This window comes from Misgurnus anguillicaudatus, chromosome 13 (genome assembly GCF_027580225.2).
Source record: "Misgurnus anguillicaudatus chromosome 13, ASM2758022v2, whole genome shotgun sequence".
Classification (NCBI taxonomy): Eukaryota; Metazoa; Chordata; class Actinopteri; order Cypriniformes; family Cobitidae; genus Misgurnus; species Misgurnus anguillicaudatus.
The window spans coordinates 8,378,005-8,394,453 of record NC_073349.2 but is presented as its reverse complement, the minus strand read 5'-3'; the positions used below and the strand labels follow the sequence as shown (position 1 = coordinate 8,394,453).

General features: G+C 37.5%; 1 protein-coding gene and 2 long non-coding RNA genes across 3 annotated transcripts in view; 2 read left to right on the top strand and 1 right to left on the bottom strand.

Annotated features, from left to right (window-relative positions):
- The window catches only part of LOC141369384 (uncharacterized), a 66,275-nt gene extending 52,222 nt beyond the window's left edge, over positions 1–14,053 (bottom strand). Inside the window, exon 1 of the long non-coding RNA XR_012373055.1 lies at positions 13,981–14,053. This is a non-coding gene — a long non-coding RNA (uncharacterized lncRNA). The remainder of the gene's footprint in view (positions 1–13,980) is intronic.
- The window catches only part of LOC129431122 (cation channel sperm-associated protein subunit gamma 1-like), a 325,761-nt gene that overhangs the window by 114,078 nt on the left and 195,234 nt on the right, over positions 1–16,449 (top strand). The window lies entirely within an intron of this gene.
- Positions 6,822–8,166, top strand: LOC141369383 (uncharacterized). The gene is made up of 2 exons (XR_012373054.1): positions 6,822–7,348; positions 7,429–8,166. It is a non-coding gene; the product is annotated as an uncharacterized lncRNA (long non-coding RNA).

Sequence of the window (16,449 nt, the reverse complement as noted above, 5' to 3'; positions counted from 1 at the left end):
TAGGCTACTGCGCAGGTGTAGAGCGCGCGGCCGTCTGCAGGAGGTTTGCTGGAACGCGATCCTGAGGTGAAATTTCTTTAAGAGGTTTTAAAAACTTTCTACACTGTGCAGTACGGCTGCGAGTGATGTGAGCAGGATCCACATGCTGAATAAGGTAACTGGTTTTGTTAATACATGACTCACGCATTTCAAACAATGTTTTTTCAAGACAGTTGCCAGCTAACTGTAGCAGCAGGTTAGCTAGCACATAAATTAGCCTAAAGTTAATAACTAGCTCAGAAAACTCAGTTTTTTGTCAAGGCACAGCGAAGAAACATTTACTGAAGGCTTTCATTTATGTTTTTATATGTAATGCAGAACAGCATTTGTGAGACGACATCAACTCAACATCCGAGTGGACAAGAACACCAACAGAGGAAGCCAGCCGCAAAAACAACGAAAAATTGTCATGATTTTTTATTTGAAATAAAAGTTTTGTGTTAATAAAAATTAAGTGTTGGCTTAATTATAGTGTTTTAAAGCTGTTTTGAAAGAAGTTGCTTTAAAATAAAAATAACAATATTCTGTATGTTTATGGTATTTACCCTATAACATTTATAACAAGAGGTGAACAAAGCACCACTTTAGTTTACAGCCCGCAAATATGAGAGTTACCTGGTACATACAGAGAACAAGCGGGGAATAAGCCCCACTTTAATTTACAGCCCGCAAATATAAGAGTTACCTGGTACATAAAGAGAACAAGCGGGGAATAAGCCCCACTTTAATTTACAGCCCGCAAATATAAGAGTTACCTGGTAACTCCTGTATACATATACAGATCAAAGAGGTACAAGTTGCTGTTATTTTTATTGTGCTGTTATATATTATTTGCCGACGTGGCTTGTAGACATCAACTGTAGGCTATACAATACACTTCATCAGATAAGTAGCAAATATGAAAAAAAAAAACATATTACACATAGACGTAAGTCATACATACCACGTAATATTACAATAGGTACCCTGTAATTATGAAATACTTAGAGAATAGTTTTCCATATGTTCTTGCCCCCTTATTACCCCAAACTTAAAATATTGTTCCCTTATAACTACAAGTACGTACTGTAGAGGTACTCTGTTGTTACAAATAGGTACGCTGTAAATTCGGTTTAATTACGCGGTACTTTGCGGGTCGTAAAATAAAGTGTTACCAGTTTTTCTATTCAGATGAATAAAATGACTTTAAAAACATGATTTTGTTTTAATATTTTATGATTTTATTCTATATTTTGAATATTCCACTTCTGCTCTACTAACTGGAAACCTAACTGTTTGAAAGAATGGGTTTTTATCCATAAAATATCAATTTTACAGTGCCCATATTATGAAATGTGTTATTTTGTGTCTCTGATGCTTCCACACGCATACAAACTTGGAAAAAATCCATCCATGCTGTTTTGAGTGAGATCAGGGGCGATTCTAGGATTTTCATTTTAGGGGGGCTCAGCCCCCAGTAAGGGTATGATTAAAAAATACTATTTAACTATTAGGTTGTATACTACTAACCTTATTGCAATCCACTATTTCATTGTATTCCCTGTGTTTCATATATGGGACTAGAAAATATTCATTTGGGAATAGAGATTTTTTACAATGAAGACTTCCTGATTCATTATTCACTGTGCAAATACACATACACATTTCCAGTACAATCACATCATTTTACTGTTTGCATTTCTATGCTCACATAGAAACCTTAGCTAAGGATTTTTTTGACAAAATAAACTTTTAACCAGAAAATAAGATAAATGTGAGTGTTAACATAAATGTAAAAATAAACCGGATTTGCTAATCTTAAAGGTTAATATTATTAGTTGATAGCCACTGTGTTAATCTGGGAATTATACAGATCTGAAATATAGAAAAGGGGACTGACCAACAAGTGATCTTCCTTAATACTGAGTTGTCAAGATGCAGTATGATGTGGTTTTCAGGACAGGGTTTAGATCATGGGCGTCGGAACCATTATACGTGGGTGGGACAGGACCCACCCACTTTTTAAGACCAATGATAATGGACCCACCCACTTTTTCTCTAATTTAGCGCATTTGTCTGTTCACTTATCAAAGCGCTGTTAGTCAAAATCCATTCGACTAGAGCAGGGATCCCTAACCTTTGCTTTTTTTTACACCGCGGACCCGTTAGCTTCTAAACATAATTCACGGGGGTGTGTGGTCGCTGAGTTGCTGTTCAAACAAAGTGCTGAAAAACCTCCTTTTACTTCTGTTTAAAACTTTATACATTTGGCAATGTCAAACAAGCATGCATTAGGAAAATTAATAACTGCTTTATTTATAGTATATTTTCTATAGACGTGTAAAACCATATTATAGCGGATTATTTTACTTTCATTGTTTCACGAGTTTGCCTGCCCATTTAGTCTTAATAATTAACGGTAAACGAACTTAGCTTGGTGTTCTTAAAGGCAGCTCGAACCTTAGGTCGGACTCGAGCCCCAAGTTCAAGACACAGAAGAAAAAAGGAGGAGATGATGAGGAGAGATGCCAGAAGAATTGCGTCTGTCGCGGAGGCACAGAGCCTCCCGTTTTGCTTTTAATGATAATTAACACAGCACTAAATGGTTCCTTTTTAAACGTTGAAAGTATAGGCTACTTGTTAAAATATTATTACTGCTGTAAAATGGTTTATTTTGATTATGGCACGATCGCTGGATAATTTTCAAGTTTTTTTACAGAAGCCTGCAATACTTTTCATTTGCGATATCACAGAGTTGAACGTCTTCACGTATTCTTATTATTTGCGAGGTTCATTTGCGGATTAGAAGTAGGCTACACATGTTCAAACTCTTATGACAGCATTGTTTCCCGACGGATACCATTAAATAAATTTATCTCATTACCAGAATCTCACATTTATATTTCTCTAAGAGAGAGAGAAAGAGAGATTGGGTATAACAGACAAAAAAGGTATATAAAAGTTGTATCAGTTTACCTTCATTCGTTTTTCTTACCTTTTATTTCCTCAAAATAAAAAATAAACATTGTAGCCTACTGTCAGCCAGGGCTGGACTGGTAATCTGGCATACCGGGCAAATGCCCGGTGGGCCGACGTCCTTGGGGGCCGGTGAATATAATATGATATATATTTTTTTTTTAATTGGCCAACAACCGGCCTCATAAAGCATGGACAGCGGCCCATTGGTTCATTTTCCATACTGACACTGGGCTGGCCCAATCATCTCTTAAAAAGCTCCACCCCTCCCCTTCTGTTTCTTGTGTCAGATGGAAACAGAGAGCGATGATCTGACACACACAAGAAACAGAGCGCGAGTATCATACAGACGTATCATACATCTCGCACTGTTTTGTCTGACCAGGCCATAAAACTTGTTCATCGCGCAACGCAGGCCGTTGCTTTCTTTCTTTGTTTTAATGTAATTCATTAATGGCGCTAAAAGGCGCGGTGGCAATGTACTGCATTTTCCAAAAAAGTTAGCGTATGATGTTTTTTTTTTTTGGACACACCGGCCCAGGAGACACCTAATCAGCAGCCCATTGGTTCTTTTTGATTTGAGATTTGGCTAGCCCAATAACAACTTTTAGGGCATTTTATGAAGCATGCATCGTCAGTGTGCGTCTGTCAAAATAAGAGATGACTGAGAAGCGAGTTGACGTGCGGTAAGCAGAACTGCTTTTAAAACACTGTTGTTAGATATCCTCTTAATAAAACACAGTCAAAAACACAAGTGATAGATCAATGCCTGTTTGCAACATGACAGTGATTACACTGCAATAAAATACAGTGTGGGCAGAATTATTACATCAAACTTTTGATCACAGTTTTTATCAAACATATTTTACCAATTCCAAACCAAATAAACTCCAATAACCACCATTAATTTCGTAAATAAAGCATTTATAAGTAATACATTATTGTTAATGATGGCTGACTGGAGAAAAAAACACCTTATATTCAAGTGTGCAGAATTACTAGGCACATTTTCTTTTACATTTAAAATGGGCCAAAAATGTTTAACACACACTGGACATTCATTATTTGATGTCCATAAGATAGATGCCATGCATGGAAATTGCAAAATTGAGGTATGACCATTATACAAGAAATCCTGATTCGGGCAGCAAGGGCATAAAATAGGATGAAAGGAAAATATATATATACAAAATTAATGTTGGTTATTAAAATTACTTTGGTTTGGAATTGGTAAAAGGTGTTCAGAAAAAAAAGTGATCAAAATTTTCTGCACACACTGTAATGGGGCTTGTGGCTTGTCATTGTAACATTTATCTTGTCTCAGTGTTATCATAAGGTGCACAACATTGTGCACTCACTGGCTTATACTATTATTTTTAAAACCTGCAAAGCCTTTTACAGCGCTTACATTTTTGTAATGTCACGTGTCAGCTCTTTTCTACTTAATCATTATATGGAGTTATAGTCAAGGTTGCACAAAGATTTGTGATACTATGTAGTGGGCCGGTCTGGGCCAAAATGCCAGGGCCAATTTTTTGTCCCAGTCCAGCCCTGCTGTCAGCAGAGTAGAGAAAAAAATGACACAGAGAAAGATAAATGAAACATGACATCTGTCATTATTTGCAAAATATTTAAAGGGCTATTACCAGAATTTCGACCTTAATAGGCTACTGTTTTTTATTTAATAAACGCAAATTTTCAGGATAAATAAAAGGAAACATGAAAAGTCATCTATTGTGTATAATGTATTTTTCGGGGGGGGGGGGTTACGTGGGAACCCACCCACTTTTCATTTGCTTCCGACGCCCATGGTTTAGATTAAGCCAGGACAAGGCCTTAGTTATGTTAACAAAAATATTACAGGTGTGCATCTTGAGACAAAACAATGTGACTGGTGTATTTTAAGATATGTTAGTGCAAGCTACTTTTAGTTAAGAACTAAAACTCAAACAGGTATTTTAGTCTTGAACTAGACTAAAGCCCTGTTTGGAAAACAGCCCCTATGTCTATACTGTAGGTCAGGGGTCTCCAACCTTTTTATAGACCCCTTGCACGTGACGTCACGCTCTACTCGCGCGAATTATGGACGCCATGACGGACGGCGGAAGTGCTATGTTGTAGATGGACGGCAAGCCGAACAAGAACGTGTTTGTGTTCGTTAGGGTCATAAAATGGTTATTTCCTGTTGCTATGATGCACCTACCATTACAGAAAAGTGGCATAAATACATTATTTTTACATGAATGTTATTGTTTAATGCTGCAGTGACACCATAAATTCCATAGCTGCCAACGCATTCACCGTGAGACCCACGCAATTGACCCCATTCTCACGCCACACATCCATTTTCACGATGTAAGAAGCTAAACCAGTACTGACACTTTTATATTTTAGCGTACCTTCCCTGTCTTTTGCGTGCCACCACTTCTCATGTTGCTGGTACTTTGCTGCAAAGAGTCAAAGAGCATTTCACTTTATGTGGCGCTGCGCAGGAAGTTCGGCAGCGAGGACATCAGAGTACCGCGAGAGCAAGTCGAAATGTTACAAAAGGGTCCGCCTTTACCTTTGCTCTCGCGTTACACTGATGTCATACGCCGATCAGTCAGCTCCGCACCAGTCGAACACACAAAGCGTCAAGGTCTGGATGAAAAGCAGAGACCTGCCCGGATTCCACGCACGCAGATACCCTCAGAAAACAGCAATTTTAATCAACCATCACTCGCGTGTGCATGTTTGCAAGCAGTACAAGCCTGCGTGATGTTTGCGGTGACAGGTTTTAATAAAAGAGAAAAAAGTCAATTGATATTTGACATCTATAAACAATAATATTACGAAATATAATTATATGGTCTTGACATACACATTATCTGTTGCTTTAGTTTAATATAAACTACTCATTTGGTTTATTTGATTGTGACAGTCCCTCTATCACCAATCACAAATCATCACTTTACGCTTCTCTTTCTCAGTGGATAAACTGAATCAAAGCTGCTGTTATCTGCAGTTATACATTTTACAGAGACCAATAGCCTATTCATTAGATTTTAACTGAACTTTTTTGGCACTTTTATCAGAAGGAAAGCATAATAGAAGTGTATAAAATAATAGTAAAGACTCTAATCTCAGGCATTTAAACTCAGTAAAAGCTTTTATTTCAATTTAATTTCTAAAATATGATTCGATTTGTATTGTGAACCATTTTAACGTAGTCTTTTCCAACTATTTAACACAGAAATAGCTAAAATCCACACTATTATCAATTGCCAAATGGTAAGGACTTATATAAAAAATTATTACCACAAACCCCCACCCCCCCAAAAAAAATCTCACTCCAAGCTGAAATCAGAAGTTGGCAGCTCTGCAGACTTTTAAAAGCCTTAAGATCAGCACCAGTGTATGGGGATATCCCGTTTACCACATAGTGGTACAAATCATGCGGGCGGAAGTCGGGCAGACTCGGCGTTTAATGAGGTCCGTGAAAATTGAAGGTGGAAGAAGGTAAGGGTCGGTATCCAGTCCCGCTATCTCTAACTTCTCTAAATAGCGCTTTTTGTGAGGACCTACCAAATGCCCTACCTCGACCGATAACGGCAAAACAACTTCCTTAATATAAGAAGCCATGTATTTTGGTGTAATATATATTTAAACTGTTTAAAACGAATCAAAAATCCCGCTCGTCTATTACTAATCAACCTAGTGCGTCAGTGATTTTGCCGTCCAGCATGGCGTCGTCACGTGGTCTAGGTCACGTGTTTGCAAAGGGTCTATAAGCAAGGGCTACCACAATGGATAAAACAATCTGGAGGGGTACTTTCTGATATATGTAGTATGAGGCTTGTATTTAATTGGTTGATGTAATGCTGGGTATATGATTGGAGTAGTTTTTGTGTTCTTTCTATTGGTTGGGTCGAGTGTAGTCGGCAGAACCAATGGGGTGGCGGCGTGTATACTATTTAAGGACTTTTATTGTGACAGTTAGAGAGTTCGCTGGTGTGGGATGCTTCTCGTTCTCCCTGGCATTTCCGGATCCTGGTGCTGTTTCTCTCCCGGTATGTTTGGCTTTTGCCGGAGGAGTGATGACTCGTATGCTGTGAGACTAATGTGTGTACTATTTATAGGCTAATTTAGAGTGCGGCTGGTGGCGTTGTTGTGAACGATCGTGGCAGAGTTCGCTGGCAGGTACGTTAGTTTCTTTTTCTGATTACATGAGCAGTGAGATTCATGGTGTGTTATTTTTAGTTATCGCTGCAAAGATCGCCGGACAAATTCAGATTGACAAATTCTGTTAAATTGAGCTGCTGCTGCGATCTGTGAGTAGTCAATACAGCTGTGCGTCTAGCGTTTAAAACAAATCGTAAGTATTCCTCTTATCCCTTGCACTGGGGTGGTTTTGAAGTTTTTAAATGGTAAACTAATGTCTGTTTCTTTGATCAGGGGTAAATGGAGAACATGATTGAATTAAACCCTTATTCCCAATGAACGCTTTTATGACATCGTTGCTGTTTTGCTCTTATGCATGAATGCTCTGTGAGTGGGCGTATGTTACGGGTCTCCGCAGCATTTGCCGTTCGACCACCCCCGAGGGTGGTGTCAAATTACTTCAGCTGGACTTTCTTAGTGGCGTGGCCCTCTTTTTGTGTAATGTTGTGTATTTCATTTATATTAGTTTGTCTGTGATTTGTATACTTGGTGTGTGGTATGGTTTGATTTACTTTCTAATTTTCTTTACCATGATTTGTGTATTGCGAGTTGTCCCGTGTTGTTTCAGTGTTTTATAGGCATTGACCCACTGATTGTTGTCTGGGGTTAAATTGCCAATTGTTGTCCCCACATTTGTATGTGTGATTGGATTATTTATAGTGTGTAAAATTGATATTTTGTTTCTTTTTTTCTTTAAGGGCCTACACAGACTCGTGTGGAGCAGGGGGGGCTTGCTGCTTCCAGGGAGTGGCGTAGTTCACGGTGTGCTGTGTAGTGACATATGTTCCTGGGGTGTGCAGGGAAATTGCTGTGGTGTGAATTGGGGTGCATCTAGACAACCTCCATGGTTGCAGTGGGCCTGCCCTGTTCCCACTGATCATGGCCCTAGAGTTTCATTAATTGTTGGGGGTTTGTGGGAAAGAATGACAACATTTTATATATTTTATAATAAAATATAATTTTGTACTGATACGCACGTCTCCATTTTCCTTTGCCTTCAATTGGTAGACTTTACCTGTGTGCCTGGGTTGGTTTTTCCCTGGTATTTTATCCAGGGTGGCGTAGTCGGATTATTCTAGACATATTTCCTTACTTGGTATCGCCACATATAGTTTAATTAAAACTTTTTTCTTTTACTTGTTGTTTTATTTTATTTTACTTGTTGATACGTTTTAATATTGTTTAAAATGTTAAGATAGGTAAGCCAAGCTAATATTAAAACTTACTAGGAATACACAATGTATACTACCATACCAAAGACAAATACACAGGTGCCTTACACTTTTTAAAAGGAAGGAGTTTAAATGTTAATATTTTAAATGAAATGAAACAAACATATTTAATAAGCAGAGGTGGAAAGAGTAATAAAATATTGTACTCAAGTAAAAGTAAAGTTACTTTAATAATATTTTATTAAAGTAAAAGTAAAGTTACTGGTCTTAAAATGTACTTAAGTAAAAGTAAAAAGTAAGTCATTTTAACTTTACTCAGAGTAAAAGTTACTTTTTTTACAGCGGGGAGAGGTGGGGGATTCTAGTATAGTTCAAAAACGACAAGGGAATATAAATCTCAAACTAGTTGTTTTTAACTGGAGGAACATCTTTACAATTAAAGTGCAATAACAAAAAGTTAATAAAATAAAAAGCTTTTTCAAATGGAATTGTTTATTTTTACAGGCGAGTTATGCACTTTTGAAGCAAAAATAATATGAGGTCAGCAGCTAGTAAATACAATCTCTATAGTAAGGTTGTAATTGATGTATTGCTGGTAACATAAATTAAACTATAGTTTAATGAGCATATATGAGATGAGTGCCGTGGCTATACTTTTGTCCTTTACACCTTTATTGTCTTCTAGCTTCCCTGACCTGTGAATCTGATGTCTTAAGACCTTTATTTTTCTTTCACTCTCTCTTTCTCTCTCTCTCTCTTTCTTTCTCTCTCTCTCTCTCTCTGCAATGTCTAATGACCTGCGCATTTTTGAGGATGTTCTTAAGTTGTGTTTGACTTGACACAAAGCTGCTTGACCTCAGAAGATAATGCGCATGGTATTAAAAAAGCGTTGTGCAAATGAGTGGTAAAAACCGGGTCGGCAATTTCGTACTCAAGAGCATGAATCCTACCTTTCATATGAAAGAAACAATCGCTTCGCGTCAGTGGAATGTGGTCGCTTAAATATGGCCAGGTGTTTCTTTCATAAGATTTGAACTGAAGCTGCATCAGCGCGCGCCTGTCATGTCCGTCTCCATGGTTCTTTTTGCGCGTTACCCCGCCCATCAATCAATCATCCGTGGCGCTTCTTTATCACCTTGCTTTTTTAAAATATTTTTTACTCAGTAACGGATATGATTTAAAATGTAGCGAAGTACAATACTTTAAGCAAACCATACTTAAGTAAAAGTAAAAGTACAGATTTTAAAAACTACTCAAAAAAGTAAAAGTACACAAAAAACTACTCAATTACAGTAACATGAGTAATGTAATTCGTTACTTTCCACCTCTGTTAATAAGCTATACTTTACTTATATTATTAGATTTAAAAAAAGTTATTTTTCTGCAAATACAAGGTGAAATGCCCATTAAAAGCTCGATTTGCACGTTTGATCCAGTTTTTTCACAAAAAAACTAGTTTTATAAAAGGATACACTTCACAATCACCTGGTGCCTCGCTGCATAAAATTATCTACCTGATGCGTTCAGAGCAACAACTGTACATAAAGCAATGCATCACGCCAGCACCTGACTTTAAAACCTGTAACATTAATAAGCAATATATAGATGCATGCTTTTACTGGTAACTTGACTGACCTGCTCCCTTCTTGGCGAATATTTCTGTGATTGATTTTGCAGCATCTCGCTGCATCTGTCTCTCTCTCTCTCTCTCTGCTTCTCCTTTGCGCTGCAAATTTCTTAGATAAAGCCAAAAAGCAGTGGGTTGCCGCCGTTAGGTCATGTGGTGGCATTTTGACTGACTCGTAGGTCTGTCATTCATTCATATCATATTATTTCACATGTCAACCTGAGCTGACTGCACGGCAGGTTAGAACAGCCGCCAGGTCAAGATGGCCGGTCCGCCCTGCACACCTTCTACTACTGATGTTCGCTCTGGTTGTCCCCCCTGCGGATTTAAAAACGCATTGAATCCATGCTGACTCAGATCAGGGGAGGAGCCAAAACTTGATGCAGCATGCCGCTTTTTCTAAAGAGTTTTTATAGGGTACTGAAGCTATCACAAATTAATGAATCAAATGATTTTTAGGGGGGCTGGACAGAATTTTAAGAGCCTAGTGACGCCCCTGAGTGAGATACAGGTTTCTGAATGTCCTCTGCCTTGCAGGCTTGTGCACAATTCAGAATTTCAGAATTGGCCTCCATTCAATTCATGAATTGGAATTTGAATTGAATTGACTCCGCCCTACAGGAAGTTGAATTTGAATTGGAATTGGAATGACAGGAAGTGGAATTAAATTCATGGCAATTCAAAGAAATTCCACAGTCACAAAACAGAAAGAATCTCACATACATTCAGTTTTAGGAAAATTATTTGGAAAATTGTTTGGCAACCATTTTAAATAGTTGGTAAAATTAAAGCATTCTGAGAAATGAAGTCATGTTACATCATGTTCCATAAAATTACAATTGCAAAAAAATCTAACTTAATATTTGTTATGTGCCTAGAGTTTTAAAATTAATTGCTGGGGGAAAACATTTCCTGTTAATATAATCTGTACAAACGAATATATTTATAGAATATGTAATGCAATCATATCTGACATATACTGAAAGCTTCATTTTTAACACTTGACTTACTGTATAATATGTATAAGAATTTCTTTGAATTTCTATTGAATTGCAATTCTGCTTCCTTTAATTCAAATTCGAATTGTAATTCTACATCCTGTTTTTGACATAAATTCAAATTCAATTCAAATTCAAGAATTGAATTGGAATTTAGGAGTCATTCTCAATTCAATTCTGAATTCTGCACAAGCCTGCTGCCTTGAGTCTTAGATTGCACGAGTTCAAGCTCAGCGCCGTTGTGACGTAACTAGCCGTTTCGTCAAATTCTGTTTGAATTTTCCCGCCCACCACCCCACTCGCAGGTCTCCACCCACCAGGTAGCTAGAGAGCACAGAGCAGTCAGTCACTTCGCTGATAACCTCTATACTGTTGTCATGGCTCACTGAAATAACAGCGCTATTTGGATATTATGGATTATGCTCCCGCCTACTTTTAAAAACAAAGTTTTAACGCGTATTTATTTTAACCTAAAATGTGATCTCATATACAGTGTGTTACGACGCAAATAGTCCTCAGATTGTAGGCGATAAGACGTTCATGCGAAATCTGATGTAAACAACAGACTATAAATCTATATTTCACGGATTACACGCATTTGTGGACAAAAATGGTCATTTAATGTATTTTATTGGACTTTCATGGATCATTCACACATCTGAAACAGACTGGATTCGATTCATGATCGTCATATCAACACAAAAGGTAAGAAGTTGCGTTATATTTTGCATGTTGTCATCTTCTGTCACAAAATACTACATTTATGATGCTAGAGCATCTGTATCTCAAAACAGAGATCATACATTGATGCTAATCCTGTAAATGATACCTTTTAAATGTATGATGTTAATATTGTTTGTAGACAGTAGGCTATATAGATATTTTTTGCAGGCTAGATAGTTTGCAGCATGGTTTCGAAAGTTAAAAAATTTTTTAACGGCTTTATTTTACAATTCTACAAGAACTAAGTAATAGTGCTTTGCCAAACTAAAAGTGTTACCGATCAGGCTTTTCTGACGAGGCTTACGTACCCCCGAGTCTCTTATAACCTTACGGTCCGGACCTCCTGCTAGGTTCTAGCAATTAGCACGCGGTCCACAATCAGTATACATCCCCCACCGGGTCTTAATTTCTGTAATTTGTGAAAATAATGCGTTTGAAAATGTTTTATAACGGGAATATGTTAGCATTGTCCAGGGAAAACGAGTTTATTGTTGAAACTGCTGGAATCATTGTGTGTCATGAGTTTCTTCTCCTCTAGTGTACTTATTAGTGATACTTGTCTGCTTGATTTGTCTGTTGGCAACATAAACCGTTAATAATAATATATAAAAATAATAACACAGTATGGTCTGTACTGCTCACGATATCTCTGAGCACGCGCGCACATGACGTTAGTAGTGGGGTGTGGCCAAAGGAGCAGCAGCTCATAAATATGTAATGACCACCTCAAAACAGCACAATCTGAAATGCACTGAAACAGAGGCTACTAGTGATGGGTAACAATCTTTTCCTACAAGCTATTTCGAGCAAACAACTGTTGAAACATGCTTTATGGAACTTATACACCTATTTAACTTGTGGAAAAGCAGTCATAATATGGGCACTTTAACAGCTGCTTTCATGTTTATTTGGAAAGGGCAGGCACCTGCCATCTTATTTGTCCACATTTAAACTTTACCTTCTTTAGGTGTTTAGTTTTATGAATGGGGTTGTACTGTAAGTTATGCACAGCAAGTTGCCTTCATATGATAATTGCCATAAAAATATGACTCATTTACAGTAAATCATTTAGTGAGTATTGCAGTCTAAAAATCTATATTTAAGTTTTAAAAACAACAAGGAAATAGAAGGTTGAAATTGCGTCCTGATATCAACCTTAATTCACCTATGTTGAAAGTGTGACGTTGACACAATGTCGTGAAATCAACGTTGAAATTTTTGAAAACCAAAAGGTAATTCAACGTTGATTCAACGTTGTTACCTGACGTTGATTCAATGTTGAATCAACGTTGAAATGCCGACTGGGTAGGTAAATACAAGTGAAATAATATTAAATATTAAAAATGTTTCACCAAAAAAAATTGACTAGATCATAGTAAAAATGTTTACAGTGTAGGAGCACTGTAGCCTGTGAACGAAAATTCTAGGAGTGCAAGCAGAAAATTTCAGTCACACCTTAAATCAGCCTGCACTGCAATTATTAACTTTTCCCAAAAAACTGCATTACTGAAACATACTAAATAGACTTAACTCTGTGAAGTTGCAGCACATGTCATTGATTTCCTTATTTTTTGTTGTTTTGGATAAAAGTGTCTGCTAAATGTAAAGGTCACCGTTCACAATTGATTAAACTTTTAGAATAGAAAGTTATGAACCAAAGAATCATACAACCCCCTTGACTAATTTTAGCCATAAGATACATATTCAGATAGCATATTGTAACGAGATGAGTGGCATGGCTATTATGTTCATATTTGTATCCTTTGCACGTTTTTCGTCTTTTATCAAGTTTTCTTTAACTGCCACCATATTGCCTGGTGCCCCAGGGTACTCGCCCAATCTCGTCTATGGATAATCCGGCCCTGATTGTAGTAAGCAATTATTTTATTGTTTGTGTTTTTGATCCAGCAAACAAGCGTTTACAAAATCCTATTGACATATTTTTTCCCATACATTTTTATTCTATGCTGTTTCTCTCTATTCTATATTCTAATATAGAAATAAATTTGAATTTAATGTCATATTTGCCCTGTAAACAATGTGTCAATATTCAGTATTTACGTTCATTTACATATGTTTTCGATATGTCATGATTTTATATTATAGTTGTTGATTTGTTTTGTTTTTAAACTGTTAAAGCAAAAATAACCCTCCTTACCGCAGAAAAATAAAGGTTTTTTAATACTTGCATGTTTTTTTCTTTTGCATAAAAGTATAAAGGAAAAAATATAATATATTAAAATGAATAAATAAAATAAAAACAAACCTGAGCGTGGAGATATGCAAACGATCTTGGGTTAAATGGAGATGCTGGGTCTTCTGTAGTAAGCTATGTGCTGTGGACTGTATTTCTGATGTCAGCACACGTTTGCACCTTATATCCTGTGACATTAGGGAAATGCATACTTTAGGTGTTTCCCCTGAATCTTCCCCATGGTTGTGAAGGCACAATTTTTATGTTGTTGACAGCGTTCTTGGGTTTCAGCACCAAAACTGTAAGGGTGGATTAAACGAGGTTCAACGTGTAGGAATGTGGAAATTACTAAAAAAATGTTAACAGCAATACCTAAACATTGTCTTTTATCCCTTCCTTGACCATGAAATATGCAGATGCAGGAATGCAGATGGTGCAGTAAAGGGAGATGATACAGGATGGAAATGAAAGTTGTGTCAGACTAATAAATTCCTACATTTCAATCTTACAAATCCCCACTGGCACCGTGGGCCACATGTAAGAAATTCCATGGTGACAGAGTTAAGGCTGGTTCAGATGGGACGAATTTAAAATCATTGGCCGATTTTCCAACCTTGAGAGACCCCACACATGGCGATAAAACATCACGGGTCTAACAGTTTTGGTCATACAGTCAGTGGTTTGTTTCCCGGTGCTTCCTCGCTGCCTCGTCACCTCACTTTCTGATTGGCTACACGTCACAGTCCACAGGCTGCGTGCTTGTTTGTCCCCGGGAGACACTATACACGAAAAGAAATCGGGCCAAAAAACATGTTGGAAATCCCCGATTTGAAATCGGAGTGGTCCCGTGGTCCTTCCGAGTAGACAGGAGCAGTCTTAACACACCACACATGGCAGGAATATCTGATCAGATTATTTTACGATAATTGGGGCATCCTTAACTCTTTCACCGCCAGCGTTTTTAAAAAAAGTTGCCAGCCAGCGCCAGCGTTTTTCATGATTTTCACCAAAGTTTAATGCCTTCCAGAGAACGTTCTTCTTTGAATATATAAACATACAATATACCAAATGAAAGAACAGACCCTCAGCTTTCAAACAAAAAAAAAAAATGTTTCTTCCTACCTTCAGTGGTTCTTTTGTAATCAGCTTTTGAATATGGGTAGGTTTCTGCAAAAACACCATATTGTGAGCAAAAAGCAGAGATAATTCCATTTTTGTCACGGACTTTTCATAGAGATCCCATTCAGAGCCATCTTTAAAACAGACACGGACATGCAGCTGCTTGCCATAGGGCAATACTTCCGGGTTTAAAAAGTTGCGGAAGTGCGCCACCTGGTGGATAATAGCGGTATTGCGGAAAGACGTAAAATCTCGTCGTTGGCGGGGAAGCATTTTCTCTTAATTGACGAGATATCTCGTCAATGGCGGGGAAAGAGTTAAGATTGTCGGAAGGGGTGAATCGGGGCTAAAATCTGCCTAATTATCCTGCCATGTGAACCAGGCCTTACAGAGCAAAAGATTATGCTTTAAGTTGTGTGCAGATGTTGTGTGTCATCTTTAGGCTTATTTTGTTCAAACATGTTGCTAATGAGTCTTGAATACTTTCTTCTCCTCTCATCCCTGCATGAATGGCTTCATTGAATGGGATTGCGCCTTTTATAATCATGCAAATTTCCATTGATACCTTTCACACCTCCACAAGAACAGGCTCTGAAAGGGGAGAAGAGTTTTTCCTTCTCTGAGGCAGCACACAAGAAGATCTTTTGGTTCAAGCAAATGGCACAACAAAAAACAAAAGCATACAATTGTAACTCAGTTTTTAAGTGGTTAGATTAAACTGGTCTTATCAGTCTTATCATATACAATACAACATGGTCAAGGTGAGATTTAAAAGAAAATAGTAAAAGTTCTTACGTTGTTTTTGGAAACTACTGTAAATACTATTGCATTTTAAAAACTTAACAAATGTTAGTTTTAACATCTGTTTTCTTTTTGTTCGTAGGAGCAATAACAACAATATATACGTGACATTTAAAGAGCCACACAGATCCAAAATTGTAACTGACCTGTATTGCAGTGTGTCATGTAGCTTGTCCATCAATATAAACAATGTGCAAAGTAGTTGAACCAAAAAGTGCACGATTAATAAAGTTATTGGCTTCTAAAGTAGGGAGTCGACTCTGAATCGCTGAAACGAGTCGTTTGTCCCTTTCACACATACAGTCTTTACTGGTAATTTACTAGTAAATTGCAGTTAACATGTCATGTGTGAACAGAATCTTTCCGGTAAATCAGTGCTCCCAATTTACCAGTAAAACAGGTTGTAAGATTACCAGTAATTTACCGGTAAGCGCTATGTGTGAACGAAAAATATAGGATTACCGGCATTTAGAACGGACGACGTCAGACCGCCCTGACAGATCAGGCCAATCAGAACTTTTTTAAACAGATGACGCTTTTACCCCCGCACTGTTTACATTCGTTTCCACACCCATTAGGGGTGGGAGAAAAAAACGATTCACCAAACTATCGTGATTCTTT